Consider the following 14,455-nt stretch of genomic DNA (forward strand, 5'->3'; position numbering starts at 1 on the left):
GAGTCACACAGACTCTCATTGGCTGCTGCACGGAGGGAGCCGGCTGGAGCTCACACATGAGCTCCTTCTTCCGGCTCCCTCCTCAGCGTGTGACAGAGCGGACGGCGCGGGAGCGGGGATACAGGTAAGTTTTATTTTTTTACTTGTCAAAGGTCCGGGGGCGCTACTGGGGGGGGTCTGCACTACTGGGGGGGGTCTGCTACTGGGGGGGCAATACTACTGGGGGGGGCCATACTACAGAGGGGCCTGCTACTGGGGGGGGCTATACTACTGGGGGGGGTCTGCTACTGGGGGGGGCCATACTACTGGGGGGGATCTGCACTATTGGGGGGCCATACTACAGAGGGGCCTGCTACTGGGGGGGGGCTATACTACTGGGGGGGTCTGCACTACTGGGGGGGTCTGCTACTGGGCGGGGCTATACTACTGGGGGGGCCATACTACAGAGGGGCCTGCTACTGGGGGGGGCTATACTACTGGGGGGGGTCTGCTACTGGGGGGGCCATACTACTGAGGGGCCTGCTACTGGGGGGGCCATACTACTGGGGGGGCCTACTACAGGGGGGGCCATACTACAGGGGGGGCCCATACTACAGGGGGGGCTACTACTGGAGCAGCCTACTACTGGGGGGGCCTGCTACTGGGGCAGCCTACTACTGGGGGAGCCATACTACTGGGGGGGCATACTACTGGGTGGCATGCTAATGGGGGGCATACTACTGGGGGGGCCTGCTAATGGGGGGCATACTACTGGGGGGGCCTGCTAATGGGGGGCATACTACTGGGGGGCATTCTACTGGGGGCACTGCATAGTGGACCCTACTACTAAGGGGACTGCATAGGGGGCACCACTGCTGGGGGACATTGTGTAAGGGACACCGCTACTGTGGGCATTGTGTAAAAGGGTCACTACTGTGGGCATTGTGTAAAAGGGGCACTACTGTGTGTCGTAACATAAATAAGAGACACTACTTTGTGTCTAATGTGAATCAGGCCCTATGTGCGGTGTAATGCTAATAAGATTGTGCACTGTGACTCCTAGGGCCGTAGCCCACTTTGTAAACAAGTACTGTGACTCTGCTGGCCGTACCCCACTGGGTGGGTGCACTACTTTTCATTTCTGCCACTGCTGTGTGGCAATGTGTCATAGATGTGCTTTATACTGTGGTGTCTGTGTCGTTGTGCCGCTGCTTTGTCGCTTAGTAACCAGTCAGCTCACTGCAACCTTTGGCCAATAATGTTGAAAACAATATTATAAGCTGTGATATGGTCTAAATTGACTGGAAATTAATGTTATTGAGGTTAATAATACTCTAGGAAGAAAAAAAAGACCAATTTATGTGATTTTAGCTTTTTTTGTCAATTTTTGTAAAAAAATCCAAATCCAAATCCAAAGCCAGTCACCGCAGTTTGGCAAATCCAAATCCAAATCCAAAGCCGGACGACGAATTAGAACCAAATCCAAATCCAAATCCGGCAAAAATGGTCCGGCGCACATCCCTAGTAATAACGCAGGGATGTAACACAGCAGATACAGCTTTGTAGCCATGTCTGTGTGATTCTGGGAGTATGTGGTGTAATGACGCAGGGATGTAACACAACAGTAACAGCTTTGTAGCCATGTCTGTGTGATCCTGGGAGTATGTGGTGTAATGACGCAGGGATGTAACACAGCAGATACAGCTTTGTAGCCATGTCTGTATGATCCTGGGAGTATGTGGTGTAATGATGCAGGGATGTAACACAGCAGATACAGCTTTGTAGCCATGTCTGTGTGATTCTGGGAGTATGTGGTGTAATAACGCAGGGATGTAACACAGCAGATACAGCTTTGTAGCCATGTCTGTATGATCCTGGGAGTATGTGGTGTAATGACGCAGGGATGTAACACAGAGGTAACAGCTTTGTAGCCATGTCTGTGTGATTCTGGGAGTATGTGGTGTAATAACGCAGGGATGTAACACAGCAGTAACAGCTTTGTAGCCATGTGTGTGTGATTCTGGGAGTATGTGGTGCAATGACGCAGGGATGTAACACAGCAGATACAGCTTTGTAGCCATGTCTGTGTGATCCTGGGAGTATGTGGTGTAATAACGCAGGGATGTAACACAGCAGATACAGCTTTGTAGCCATGTCTGTGTCATTCTGGGAGTATGTGGTGTAATGATGCAGGGATGTAACACAGCAGATACAGCTTTGTAGCCATGTCTGTGTGATCCTGGGAGTATGTGGTGTAATGACGCAGGGATGTAACACAGCAGATACAGCTTTGTAGCCATGTCTGTATGATCCTGGGAGTATGTGGTGTAATGACGCAGGGATGTAACACAGCAGTAACAGCTTTGTAGCCATGTCTGTGTGACCCTGGGAGTATGTTGTAATTACGCAGGGATGTAACACAGCAGTAACAGCTTTGTAGCCATGTCTGTGTGATTCTGGGAGTATGTGGTGTAATGACGCAGGGATGTAACACAGCAGTAACAGCTGTGTAGCCATGTCTGTGTGATCCTGGGAGTATGCGGTGTAATGACGCAGGGATGTAACACAGCAGTAACAGCTGTGTAGCCATGTCTGTGTGATCCTGGGAGTATGTGGTGTAATGACGCAGGGATGTAACACAGCAGATACAGCTTTGTAGCCATGTCTGTGTGATTCTGGGAGTATGTGGTGTAATGACGCAGGGATGTAACACAGCAGATACAGCTGTGTAGCCATGTCTGTGTGATTCTGGGAGTATGTGGTGTAATGACGCAGGGATGTAACACAGCAGATACAGCTTTGTAGCCATGTCTGTGTGATCCTGGGAGTATGTGGTGTAATGACGCAGGGATGTAACACAGCAGATACCGCTTTGTAGCCTTGTCTGTGTGACCCTGGGAGTATGTGGTGTAATGACGCAGGGATGTAAGACAGCAGTAACAGCTTTGTAGCCATGTCTGTGTGACCCTGGGAGTATGTGTTGTATGACGCAGGGATGTAACACAGCAGTAACAGCTTTGTAGCCATGTCTGTGTGATTCTGGGAGTATGTGGTGTATGACGCAGGGATGTAACACAGCAGATACAGCTTTGTAGCCATGTCTGTGTGATTCTGGGAGTATGTGGTGTATGACGCAGGGATGTAACACAGCAGATACCGCTTTGTAGCCATGTCTGTGTGATCCTGGGAGTATGTGGTGTAATGATGCAGGGATGTAACACAGCAGATACAGCTTTGTAGCCATGTCTGTGTGATTCTGGGAGTATGTGGTGTAATGACGCAGGGATGTAACACAGAGGTAACAGCTTTGTAGCCATGTCTGTGTGATCCTGGGAGTATGTGGTGTAATGACGCAGGGATGTAACACAGAGGTAACAGCTTTGTAGCCATGTCTGTGTGATTCTGGGAGTATGTGGTGTAATGACGCAGGGATGTAGCACAGCAGATACAGCTTTGTAGCCATGTCTGTGTGATTCTGGGAGTATGTGGTGTAATGACGCAGGGATGTAACACAGAGGTAACAGCTTTGTAGCCATGTCTGTGTGATTCTGGGAGTATGTGGTGTAATAACGCAGGGATGTAACACAGCAGTAACAGCTTTGTAGCCATGTCTGTGTGATTCTGGGAGTATGTGGTGTAATAACGCAGGGATGTAACACAGCAGATACAGCTTTGTAGCCATGTCTGTGTGATTCTGGGAGTATGTGGTGTAATAACGCAGGGATGTAACACAGCAGATACAGCTTTGTAGCCATGTCTGTATGATCCTGGGAGTATGTGGTGTAATGACGCAGGGATGTAACACAGAGGTAACAGCTTTGTAGCCATGTCTGTGTGATTCTGGGAGTATGTGGTGTAATAACGCAGGGATGTAACACAGCAGTAACAGCTTTGTAGCCATGTCTGTGTGATTCTGGGAGTATGTGGTGCAATGACGCAGGGATGTAACACAGCAGATACAGCTTTGTAGCCATGTCTGTGTGATTCTGGGAGTATTTGGTGTAATGACGCAGGGATGTAACACAGCAGATACAGCTTTGTAGCCATGTCTGTATGATCCTGGGAGTATGTGGTGTAATGACGCAGGGATGTAACACAGCAGTAACAGCTTTGTAGCCATGTCTGTGTGACCCTGGGAGTATGTTGTAATAACGCAGGGATGTAACACAGCAGATACAGCTTTGTAGCCATGTCTGTGTGATCCTGGGAGTATGTGGTGTAATGACGCAGGGATGTAACACAGCAGATACCGCTTTGTAGCCATGTCTGTGTGATTCTGGGAGTATGTGTTGTATGACGCAGGGATGTAACACAGCAGTAACAGCTTTGTAGCCATGTCTGTGTGATTCTGGGAGTATGTGGTGTAATGACGCAGGGATGTAACACAGCAGTAACAGCTTTGTAGCCATGTCTGTGTGATCCTGGGAGTATGTGGTGTAATGACGCAGGGATGTAACACAGCAGTAACAGCTTTGTAGCCATGTCTGTGTGAACCTGGGAGTATGTGGTGTAATGGCGCAGGGATGTAACACAGCAGACACAGCTTTGTAGCCATGTCTATGTGGAGAAAATTAATGAATACAATATACAAAATGAATATTTTGTACAGTACTTATTCTACGTTCTGTGCTCTTGGTTGTACAGGTGGCACTGGTACTTTGGGCTGTACAGGTGGCACTGGTACTCTGGGTACAGCTGGAAGGAAAGGTATGTACATTTTATAGAACATCTTTATTTGGGCAGATCAGGGTATGCATACTGACCCTCATACTACACTGTAACATGGAACATTATTTGTGAGGCTATAACATGATTAGGCAGGATTGTGTGTGTGCGTGCCTATCTCTGTGTGTGTGCATGCGTGTGTATCTGTGTGTGAGTGTGTGTGTTTCTCTTTATTGGATTAACCCAATTTACAACAATGCTCAAAATATGATCCAACATCTGGTTTTACAGTGGCACAAAAGTAACTGAATACCTCCTGTCACTTTAGACAGTAGCTGTGGACATGATAAACCAATTGTATTCCCCCATAATAGCCCATAGCAGTGTTTTCCAAATATACCCACAAAGCACGCTAATGGAGCATACATACGGTCAGATGTGTCAGATGAACGATTGAACGATTTGACCAACGATTTGAACGATTTAAACTACGAACGATTTTTGACTGCATTAAAATGACTGAAATCGTCCAAACTGACTGCAAACACATTAGATGTCAGATATTGTTATGTGACCATCGGGAAGGCGCATCGTTCATCGTTCATTGTTCAGACATGTCAGACATGTCAGATATGAACGACTGAACAATTTTTTAAAATCGTTATCGTTCAGTTCTGAAGAAAAATCTGACCGTGTGTATGCTCCATAATAGTGCCTGTTTTCCAGGCCTACTCACAGAATTATAATTGAGATAGTGCCAATGTTTATCTTTTAAAATGTGTTAGTAATGAAGACTTGCTTCCTCCAGCAAGGAGACCTGGAAAACATGCATTGTCAGGGTTCCCAGAAGACTGGATTTGGGTGCTCTAGGATAGTATTCTGTACAATGGCAGTAAACACTAACATCGTTAAATGTGAAATGACTATGGGGTAATTTATTAATTGTGTAAATTAATGTTAAATATCAAAGAGAGCAATATATAATGACCTGTTACGCTACTACAGTCTCAGAATGTATATATGATAGAGGTCTGACCCATACTTGCCTACTCCGGGAGACTCCCAAATCTCAGTGGGTGTCTGGAAAAGCAGGCACATCTCCCAGCAGAGCCCCCTCAAGGCCTCCTGGTGTTGCCCACTTCTAGCGTTAAGTGGTTGGTCCAGATGGCTTGATAGCACAATTTATGCTGATTTACAACATCATGGCCCTTCCCCTTACTTTACATTACTGGTAATCGTAGCATTGTTTAATGGTGACATCGTGCCTTTTCACCCCTGCACTGCCCACTTGGCCATAGCATGCCTCCTCCACCTTCCACCTGGCTGCCTCCTCCCAGAGGTGTCAGACAGAAAGTAGGTAAGTATGGTGTAACCATCTGCTGCAGATTGCTGTACCGTAGTTAGTGTCCAGCCGGCATGTACCACACTCTTCTATTTCATTATTGAGTGGCTTCTCAATCATTTCCTGACTAACCAGAGTTGTTTTGCCAATGAAGTGAAAGGAATACAGTTTATGCTGCAACCTCACTCTATATACTTTCTGATTATATTCTGTCATAGAGTCAGAGATGTGTAATAGTGGGTACACACTACACGATATGCTCCCTGAGCGATATCGTGAAGTGTTGTCCCCAGCAGGCTGTGTTCAATGTCGTTCATGACATTGAGCACAGCCGCTGAACGATATCATTAACGATATCGTTCAGCGCCGGGCTCTCTCCCCCATTCCGACATGCAGCAACCTGACGAGATCGTCAGGTTGGCCTGCATGTCAGGCCGATGAACGATAATGACGAACGACCCGCAGGAACGCGCGTCGTCGTTATCGTTCATCTTTTTGGGGTTAAAAATGGACGATAAAGTGGACGACTGAACGATAACGATATCGTTATCGTTCAGTCGTCCACTTTATCGCCCAGTGTGTACGCACCTTAAGTCAGCTGGGATTTCCTTCATCTGTTGCAGTCACAAAATATGGTCCCTGCTTTTATGATGGCCAGCAGGCCCGGATTATAGGCAGGGTGACAGGGACGGTCATCCCGGGGCCCCCACACATAGGGGGACCCACACACAAGCCCGATGAAAGGGTGGTACAAAGGGTACAGATCCCAAGGTGGTTATTTATAAACTGAGTGAGCCACCTGGCACCTGCCTGTTATGCAAAAGATGAATGGATTAACAAGGCCCTCCCTCCACTAACCCCCACCCAGTCACCACCTCCGCTTACCCCCCTGTCCAGTCACCACCTCCGCTAACCCCCCGTCCAGTAACATATATGGCATCATTGTGTAATGACATCATTGCACATGATGGCGCTACTGCCCCCTGTGTCCTGGCGCCTGACGTCATGCTTGAGGAGCAGGAACAGTCTGGGAGGAAAAGGCGCCACAGCGCAATCTAAGCTGACCGCCACCGGGCACGGACAGTGGCAGCCAGCAGCAGTAAGCTACACCAATGCAGTGCCTCAAGCTTCACTGTGTGGGTAAGTGATTGACAGTTTGTTTGTTTTTTACTTTATTTGATTTTGCATTGTGTCTGGATATACGGATAGTCTGTCTGGTACTACACTAAATATATATACATATATATATATATATATATATCAGTCAGGTTGCCCGATGTCTGTGTATGTGTATATATATAGTAAATTTTTCATGACAGGGGCCCCCACATGTTTGTTGCCCAGGGGCCCCCGCAGACCTTAATCCGGCCCTGATAGCCAATGACCAAATTCAGAAGCTTTGTGGCATATAACCCAGCACTTTTTATAGTTGCCACAGTTGTGCATTATACAATATTACTGTAGTACTGCCCTGCAGGAGCTCTGCACTGCCGGTCTTATTAGCCAGGAAAATTTGGGGAATGAGTTGCAGAGAAAGAGAGAAGATTATATTATGAGATTCTACACACACAGTCAGTGTACAAACATGGGGCCAAATGTAATAGGGTGAGAGTGTAGAAAATGTCAGAGTTTACCAGTAAGCTCTCACACTTTTTATACTTGGCCAATGTAATAGTCAGAGAACATGGAAACTCGTAAGTTTTTAGACTCAAAAACTCTCACGATTTAAACTCTCAGCCAGATGTTTTCCCATTTTGAAGATAAAACTCGACCAATGCGAGAAGTTACTGGTAAACTCTCACACTTTCTAAACTCTCACCCTCTTACATTTGGTCCATGGTATAAATGAGATTATTGCTCATTTTGCATACGTTTTACTCACACATACTAACATATCTCCCAACTCTTTCAATATAGTTAGAACAGTCAAAATTAGATAGACCTGTCCCACCTTCCTGATCAGGGCTGCATTGTCTGGGCATTAGTGAACTAGTGAGACCATGGTGGAAAGTGTCTGATTGGTTGCTGTGATTGAGCACAACTATTGCACAATTGAAACCACGAATGTTACACACATCCCTGTGTCTCCGTGTTAGAACCTAATGTTAGGTAAATTAATGCAACATTCTGCAAGTCTTTATATAGTTACCAATATAACTGAGAGCTTTCATCCCCTTCCGGTTACTTATCCGGGGTATCAGCAATGGTCCATCCAGGGCATCCAGCTTGGCCTCGTTGTTCTTCTATAGTAACATACACATGACAGGTAAGAGTGGTTACTACATGTTATTACCATATAAATGAATATAATGTATGCTGGAGCTGAGGGCCTGATTCAGACCCGCTCGCGAGCACTGAGCGCTCGCAAGCGGGTCGATGGTGGCCCAGTGCGCATGCGCACGATGGAGCCGGCTCCGTCGTGCGCATGCGCGAGACCTGGATAGCGACGGGCAAACCGCCGCTCCGGGTCTTGTACCAAAGGGGGCGTGCTGTCGATGTTGAGTGACAGCACGCCCACCAAAGGGGGCGTGGCTGCCCAGACAGAGGCGTTCCCATGGGAACGCCTACCGTCTGGGGCCGGCCACACTGACATCACAAGTGATGTCAGTGGGAGTGCTTTCGGCTCTGTTTGAGCCGAAAGCACTCCAGGGCTTGCGGCAACGAGACCCTACCACAAGGGTCTCGTCGCGAGCCTGATGGTCGTGATGGTCTTGACCATCGCGACCATCTTCCTGGCCGCTCGCTATAGCTGTGGGTGGTCACCCACAGCTATACGAGCGGCCAGGAGGCCGCTCTAAAAATCAAGAAGGACGGCCCTGATTCAGAGCGAGCGCTCTGTCAGAGCGTCTGGCTCTGAATCAGGGCCTGAGTTCCATGCTATTGCAGTTACTGTATTATGTGTACAGTATGAAATTAGATGCTTCTCTCAGTTTAACAAGAAGTGGTAACTAATGCACATGCACAGATGTTTCCTACTCCTCTGCTCCTGTCCTAACTCCTTCCCTCTGTCCTAACCCCTCCCCACCTGTCCTAACTCCTCTCCTTCTGTCCTAACTCCTCCCTTCCAGTCCTAACTCCTCCCCTCTGGCATAGCCCCTCCCCTCCTTCCCTGACTCTTCCCATCTATCCTAACCCCTCCCCTCCAGTCCTAACTCTGGGAAACTGCTGCATGAACTGTTATGTACTTTATGCTATTTTATATCTCTACTTACCACCCGCTTCTTATTTTCCACAATCTCTCTGAGGAGGATGATCGTATCTGTCCTTCTTGTAGTATTCATATCCATAGCTGTTATATGCTCATCAAGCCACTGCAGGTCCTCCTGGGATCAGATAACATAATAATAAGATTAGCTTAGATCACACCCCTAACATAGATGCATGCAGAGTGTAGCCAGTGGTGCAAGTATCTTCAGTGACAAGATGGGGTGCATCTATGGAGGAAATGTATCACACCTTCTACAGAGTGGATAAGAAGGCAAGTGGAGACATTGCATATAGCAACTAATAAGCTTCTAGCCAGCATTTATCAAGTACATTCTATAAAATGATAGGTAGGTGGTGATTGGTTGCTAAGGGCAACGTCTTCTTTTTTTAGAAGGCTTGATACATCTCCCCTATATCTTTTACTGTAGTGTCCATTTTAGGACATCCCTCATCTATTATAGGATAAAGAAGCATAGGGTCTGATTCAATAGTGAATCAGGGTTGCCTACCCTCCCGATTTGGGCAAGCCTCCCGGCGGCCGCCGATCTCCCAGACATCCCCCGCAATTTACTCTTAACCCCCGCTGCGAGGGCAGCCAGTGACGCGATTCGCGTCATTTTGGCCCCGCCCCTACCTCACAATGCCTGTATTATCGGCCAAAATTACGCGATCTCGTGACCCCGCCCCCGTGATGCCTACAAATGTCAGGCACCCGTCCGGACATTCCCCCTTTTTCGCCCACGCCCCCCACTGCCCTGCCGATCTGGCTGCTCCCTCCCGGAAGGAGCAGCCAGAAAGTCGGCAACTATGTAGTGAATGCAATTGCGATTGCGGATGCACATCGAGCGATTGTTTGCCATCGCTCGTGCGTACAAGCTGCACTGTGCGTACACAGTGAGCGCACTGCGATTATGGACACACAGAGCAATACATCACAAAGTAAGTGACAGGCTGTCAGCATTTAAGGGTGGTGACAGGGGGGTGGTCAGAAAAACAAGGGCGCGTCTGTTCGTTTCATGGGCGTGCATAAATTAGCCACTGCGATTGTATACACAGCATGAGCTATCCAAGTGCGAGGAGACTTGCAGTGTCTACGTCTGGTCAGACCTGTTGTAAATGCTGCATAACTGCCTGATGTGCGTTGATAGTGCCGATGTTTACACAGATGGGTGACATTGGATGGATATGAGAAAGCAGCAGTGGGTGTCTTTATGCTGGCTGAGCTGTGGCAGGTGTTAGCATATTTTCACAGCTGCGTTCCATACAAAATTGCAGCTGCGATCGCACTTGCATTCACTACTGAATCAGGCCCATAATTGATGAGACACTGAACAATACCTATTTCAAAGGTATACAGATAACACTGAGATAATCCCCAACTCCATATATTACCCAATGTTCAAATACATCAATTACATCTGTACTAATTGATGCTATATTGGATTACTTGTCATTACATGTACTGTATACATATATGTGTGGAGCTGGGATAAGGGCATATATTGTTTCCCCCATGTGGATTAGCCCACACCTAACAATGACAGCTTTTACCAATAACTTCTCATATGATGGACAGTAAATAATATAGTTATTACAACATTGTATTGCTTTACCTTGCCCATTCTGTTCGCTTCGGCCTTCAGTTGTTTCTTCAGTTTCTTTACAGATTTCTTCCCCTGGATGTCTGGAATTGGGGGTAGCTTAGCAGGCCTTTCCATATTTGGGACATGTTGGTGAGAAGTTGTCCCCCGGTCCTTCGGCCTCTTTTCCGAATTTACCACCTGCGCCGGTGGCTGTAAAGAACTCCCGTTTTCCTTTTGGTGCTCCACTTTTACATGGCCGATGTTGAGATGGGTCAGTATGGCATGTATAAGGCTATGAAGAGCACCGAAATCCACAGACTGAGCATCTCGGCCACTGATAGCTAAATTAGCCAAATCAGTAAGACTAATCATAGTAGTCATCTTACACCTCAAAGAGGTGCAGAGACCTCGCTATATATGTGGTGGCTACTTGCTTTGGTCGCTGTTTTATAAGAAAATCCTCAATAACCAACTAGCTACAAGCAACTCAAACTCACACTGGCCCACCTGGTGCAAGGTGCTAGAGACATTTCCTAAAGTGACATGAAATTGTCCCTCATTTCCTGAGGGAAGAATAGATCAGTTTTCTTCTTTCTAAATGGTTACACATTGCACAGTTATGTTGTTACATAGAAACAGTGAAAGTTAATAATCACATTTGCACTATTTGGAGGCTGTCATCTCCATCTTTGTTTTCTCATTGACAACTGCAGTGAAAATTCAGCCATGTACTTGTGCTAACTAGTATTATACAGATGCAGTAATGTCACCTAGGGCAGATTGTGCCGGGTACACACTAGACGATATGTCGTTCAATCCGGTGGCATCAGATGACATGTCGGCAACATCGTCTAGTGTGTACCCTAAATGTCACTGACGATGCGTGCTACCACGCATTGTCAGCGAGGGCCATGATGCCGAATGCATACCTCCCAACATGTCCCTCTCCAGGAGGGACACAATGCTCTGGTCCTGGACTTCACTGGTAATTTATGATTGGTGACAGCTCTAGAGGTGGGGCTGCAGCACAGTCCAAAATTCAAATAGGAGAGTCACACCAATTGCCAGTGAGTCCCAGCCAGTGATGTTTGGCAGTGTGTGAAATGACAGTAGGTGTGTCTCGCCTATTTGAATTTTCAACTGTGCTGCAGCCCCGCCTCTTACCAGGGAAGTCCAGGACCAGAGTATTGTGTCCCTCCTGAAGAGGGTCATGTTGGGGGGTATGCGAATGCAGCATTGCCCTCGCTGTCGCTCCCGGCATTGGCAAGTGTGTATGCATTGGTCATTGGAGTTAAGGGTGCAGTGACACAAAATTAGACATGTTTTATACTGGGCTGTCAGATTAATGCATCTGACAATGTATGTAAATTGTATGTTGAACAGATTATATTCTTGTTACGCATTCTGGCAATTTTTGTTTTATATTGTTTCGTTTACATAGTAGTCACAACAGGGGTAATTAATTACATCTTGAAATTGTGTTTAATAGTTTTTAGTCTAAAGCTGGGTACACACTGATAGATACATTGGCTGATCAATTGATCGGCCAATATATCTGCTGGCCATCGGTAAGTGTGTACCTGCGATATGTCGGTGAACGTCGGCGTTCACCGACATATCACATTGGTTGTGCGGCACAGCCAATGGACAGATATGTCTGCAGACATATCTGTCCATCAGCAGGTGTGTACGGGCGGTCTGCAGACCACCCGTACACAGCACACACAGCGGCAGCCGCAAGGATACGCCCCCGGCCTGCCGGGACACGCCCCCGCCCGTCCCCGACATGCCCCCTGGCTGCCGGGATCTGCAGGCAGACACAGATGATGGTTGTTCAGTGTGTACGAACAACCATCATCTGCAGATAAATCTGTATAGTGTTATTAAATGTATTAAGCTTTCTCCCTGTGTACAGGACAACATCTTTACAGTATTTCAGGTGCCAGAATATAATGAGGTTATCAGATGTGTATGGAAAGCTACTGAGGAATTGAAGAATGTATTATCTGGGTTGAAGGATACATTTCTAAAATTCCATACTTTTCTTTATATCTTTATTACTAATTCTTAGTTACAAGACCGTGCATTCTGGCTGTTTGCCTAAGACACATAGGTTTGCAGCAGGAAATCCACCAACTTTCACATTTGTTTCTTACCTATTTCAGGTGCATTTGAACAGTGATTTAAATGTATATGCTACCTGGAAACAAGCCCAGAAAAAAGTGTATGCCTATGTTGTATGCAGATTTGCACCACTTTCATTGGAGAGGTGGAATGGGGGAGCTAAATCGCAGACTAAGGGCCTGATTCAGCAGCGCAGGCTACTGCACTGCTGAACCCAGATTCCCGATGTTTGGGAATCTGCGCAGACGCAGGACCCATTCTGCGAGTGTGCAGAATGGGTCCTGCTAACTCGCTCACAGACTGGCAGCATACTGATTATTGACAGTCTGCTACCGTTTGTGGGCAGGGATGCCCTCCATTTCCCGAAATGGAGGAGTGTCGCCGCCGTTGCGGGGAAGGGAAGAAGCCAGGATCTCCATTGGCTGACAGAGATTTCCTCGCTTCTTCCTCTAAACTGCGGCGGCCACTGATATATCATATCGCTTACTACTCTGGCTCTGCCCCAATTCCCACAGGGGAGCATTTTCCTTTCAGGAAGGTTGAATTACTTTATACCTATGAGTTGCGGAGCAAGATAATCCCGGAGAAAGTATAATAACTTTGCCGAAACTTTACATCAGTCTAGGGAGACGTATACAAGACTTTGTGTTTCCATGTAACAAAGTGACATTTTACTACGGGATATTTATAAGAGACATTCCCTGTGAGGTACATCAGAACTGGATAGGGGTAAAGGACTCTATAGAAATGCTAGATGAGAATAATATTATATTCTGTAATCGATACTGTATTGCAAGTGTGTAATATCTGTGCATGTCTTTGATTTATTATCTTATAAAGACTAAGAACTGGTAATTGTTAATTGTTGAGCTATACTTACTTAAGTGAAAGTCAGGAAGGATCCCAGTCGGCGGCCTCCTACAAAAGAAGAAAGGACAGCAGTGGTAAATCATAAAGAAAGTATTATTATATGTCATATGCATCTTAAATGAATGTACACATACAATAGGATTGCATGTTTTACCATTGTACATCACACCATTAATTTACCAGGTTTCCCAGACGACCAATAATAGTTTGGGTGGAGGCACTTATATCCAAGCGAATAGTAATCACCTTATATCCTGTCTGTAGTGGTAAAAAGGAGGGTTACATTTGGAGGCATACTGCTGAGATACGAGGGATACCCAGTAAGCAGTAAAAGGAAAGGAAAATGGAATGTTTTAATGGGGATGAACTGTATCTGTGGTGTCAGAGTAAAGGGGTAGATCCAAAAAGGTGTTTTGCAGTGGGAGGAAATTTCTCAGAATTCACAGATGAGTACATAATTAAGCAAGTTAGAACACTATGTGGGATCATACAACCTCGAGTGGTAGATAAATGGAGAGGAGAATTAGGGTTGGTATGCGCCATACTTATAGAAAATGAAAGAGAGTTAGACCCTAACCTGATCCCTGTCATGATGATCGCAGATTATAATTCAGGGAGGAGATGGAGCATAATATGGCCGCGAACAGGAGAATCGGGGGATACCGGTATGCGGACACAAAAAGTC

This window comes from Taudactylus pleione, unplaced genomic scaffold, assembly GCF_031769625.1.
Source record: "Taudactylus pleione unplaced genomic scaffold, aTauple2 ptg000042l, whole genome shotgun sequence".
NCBI lineage: Eukaryota > Metazoa > Chordata > Amphibia > Anura > Myobatrachidae > Taudactylus > Taudactylus pleione.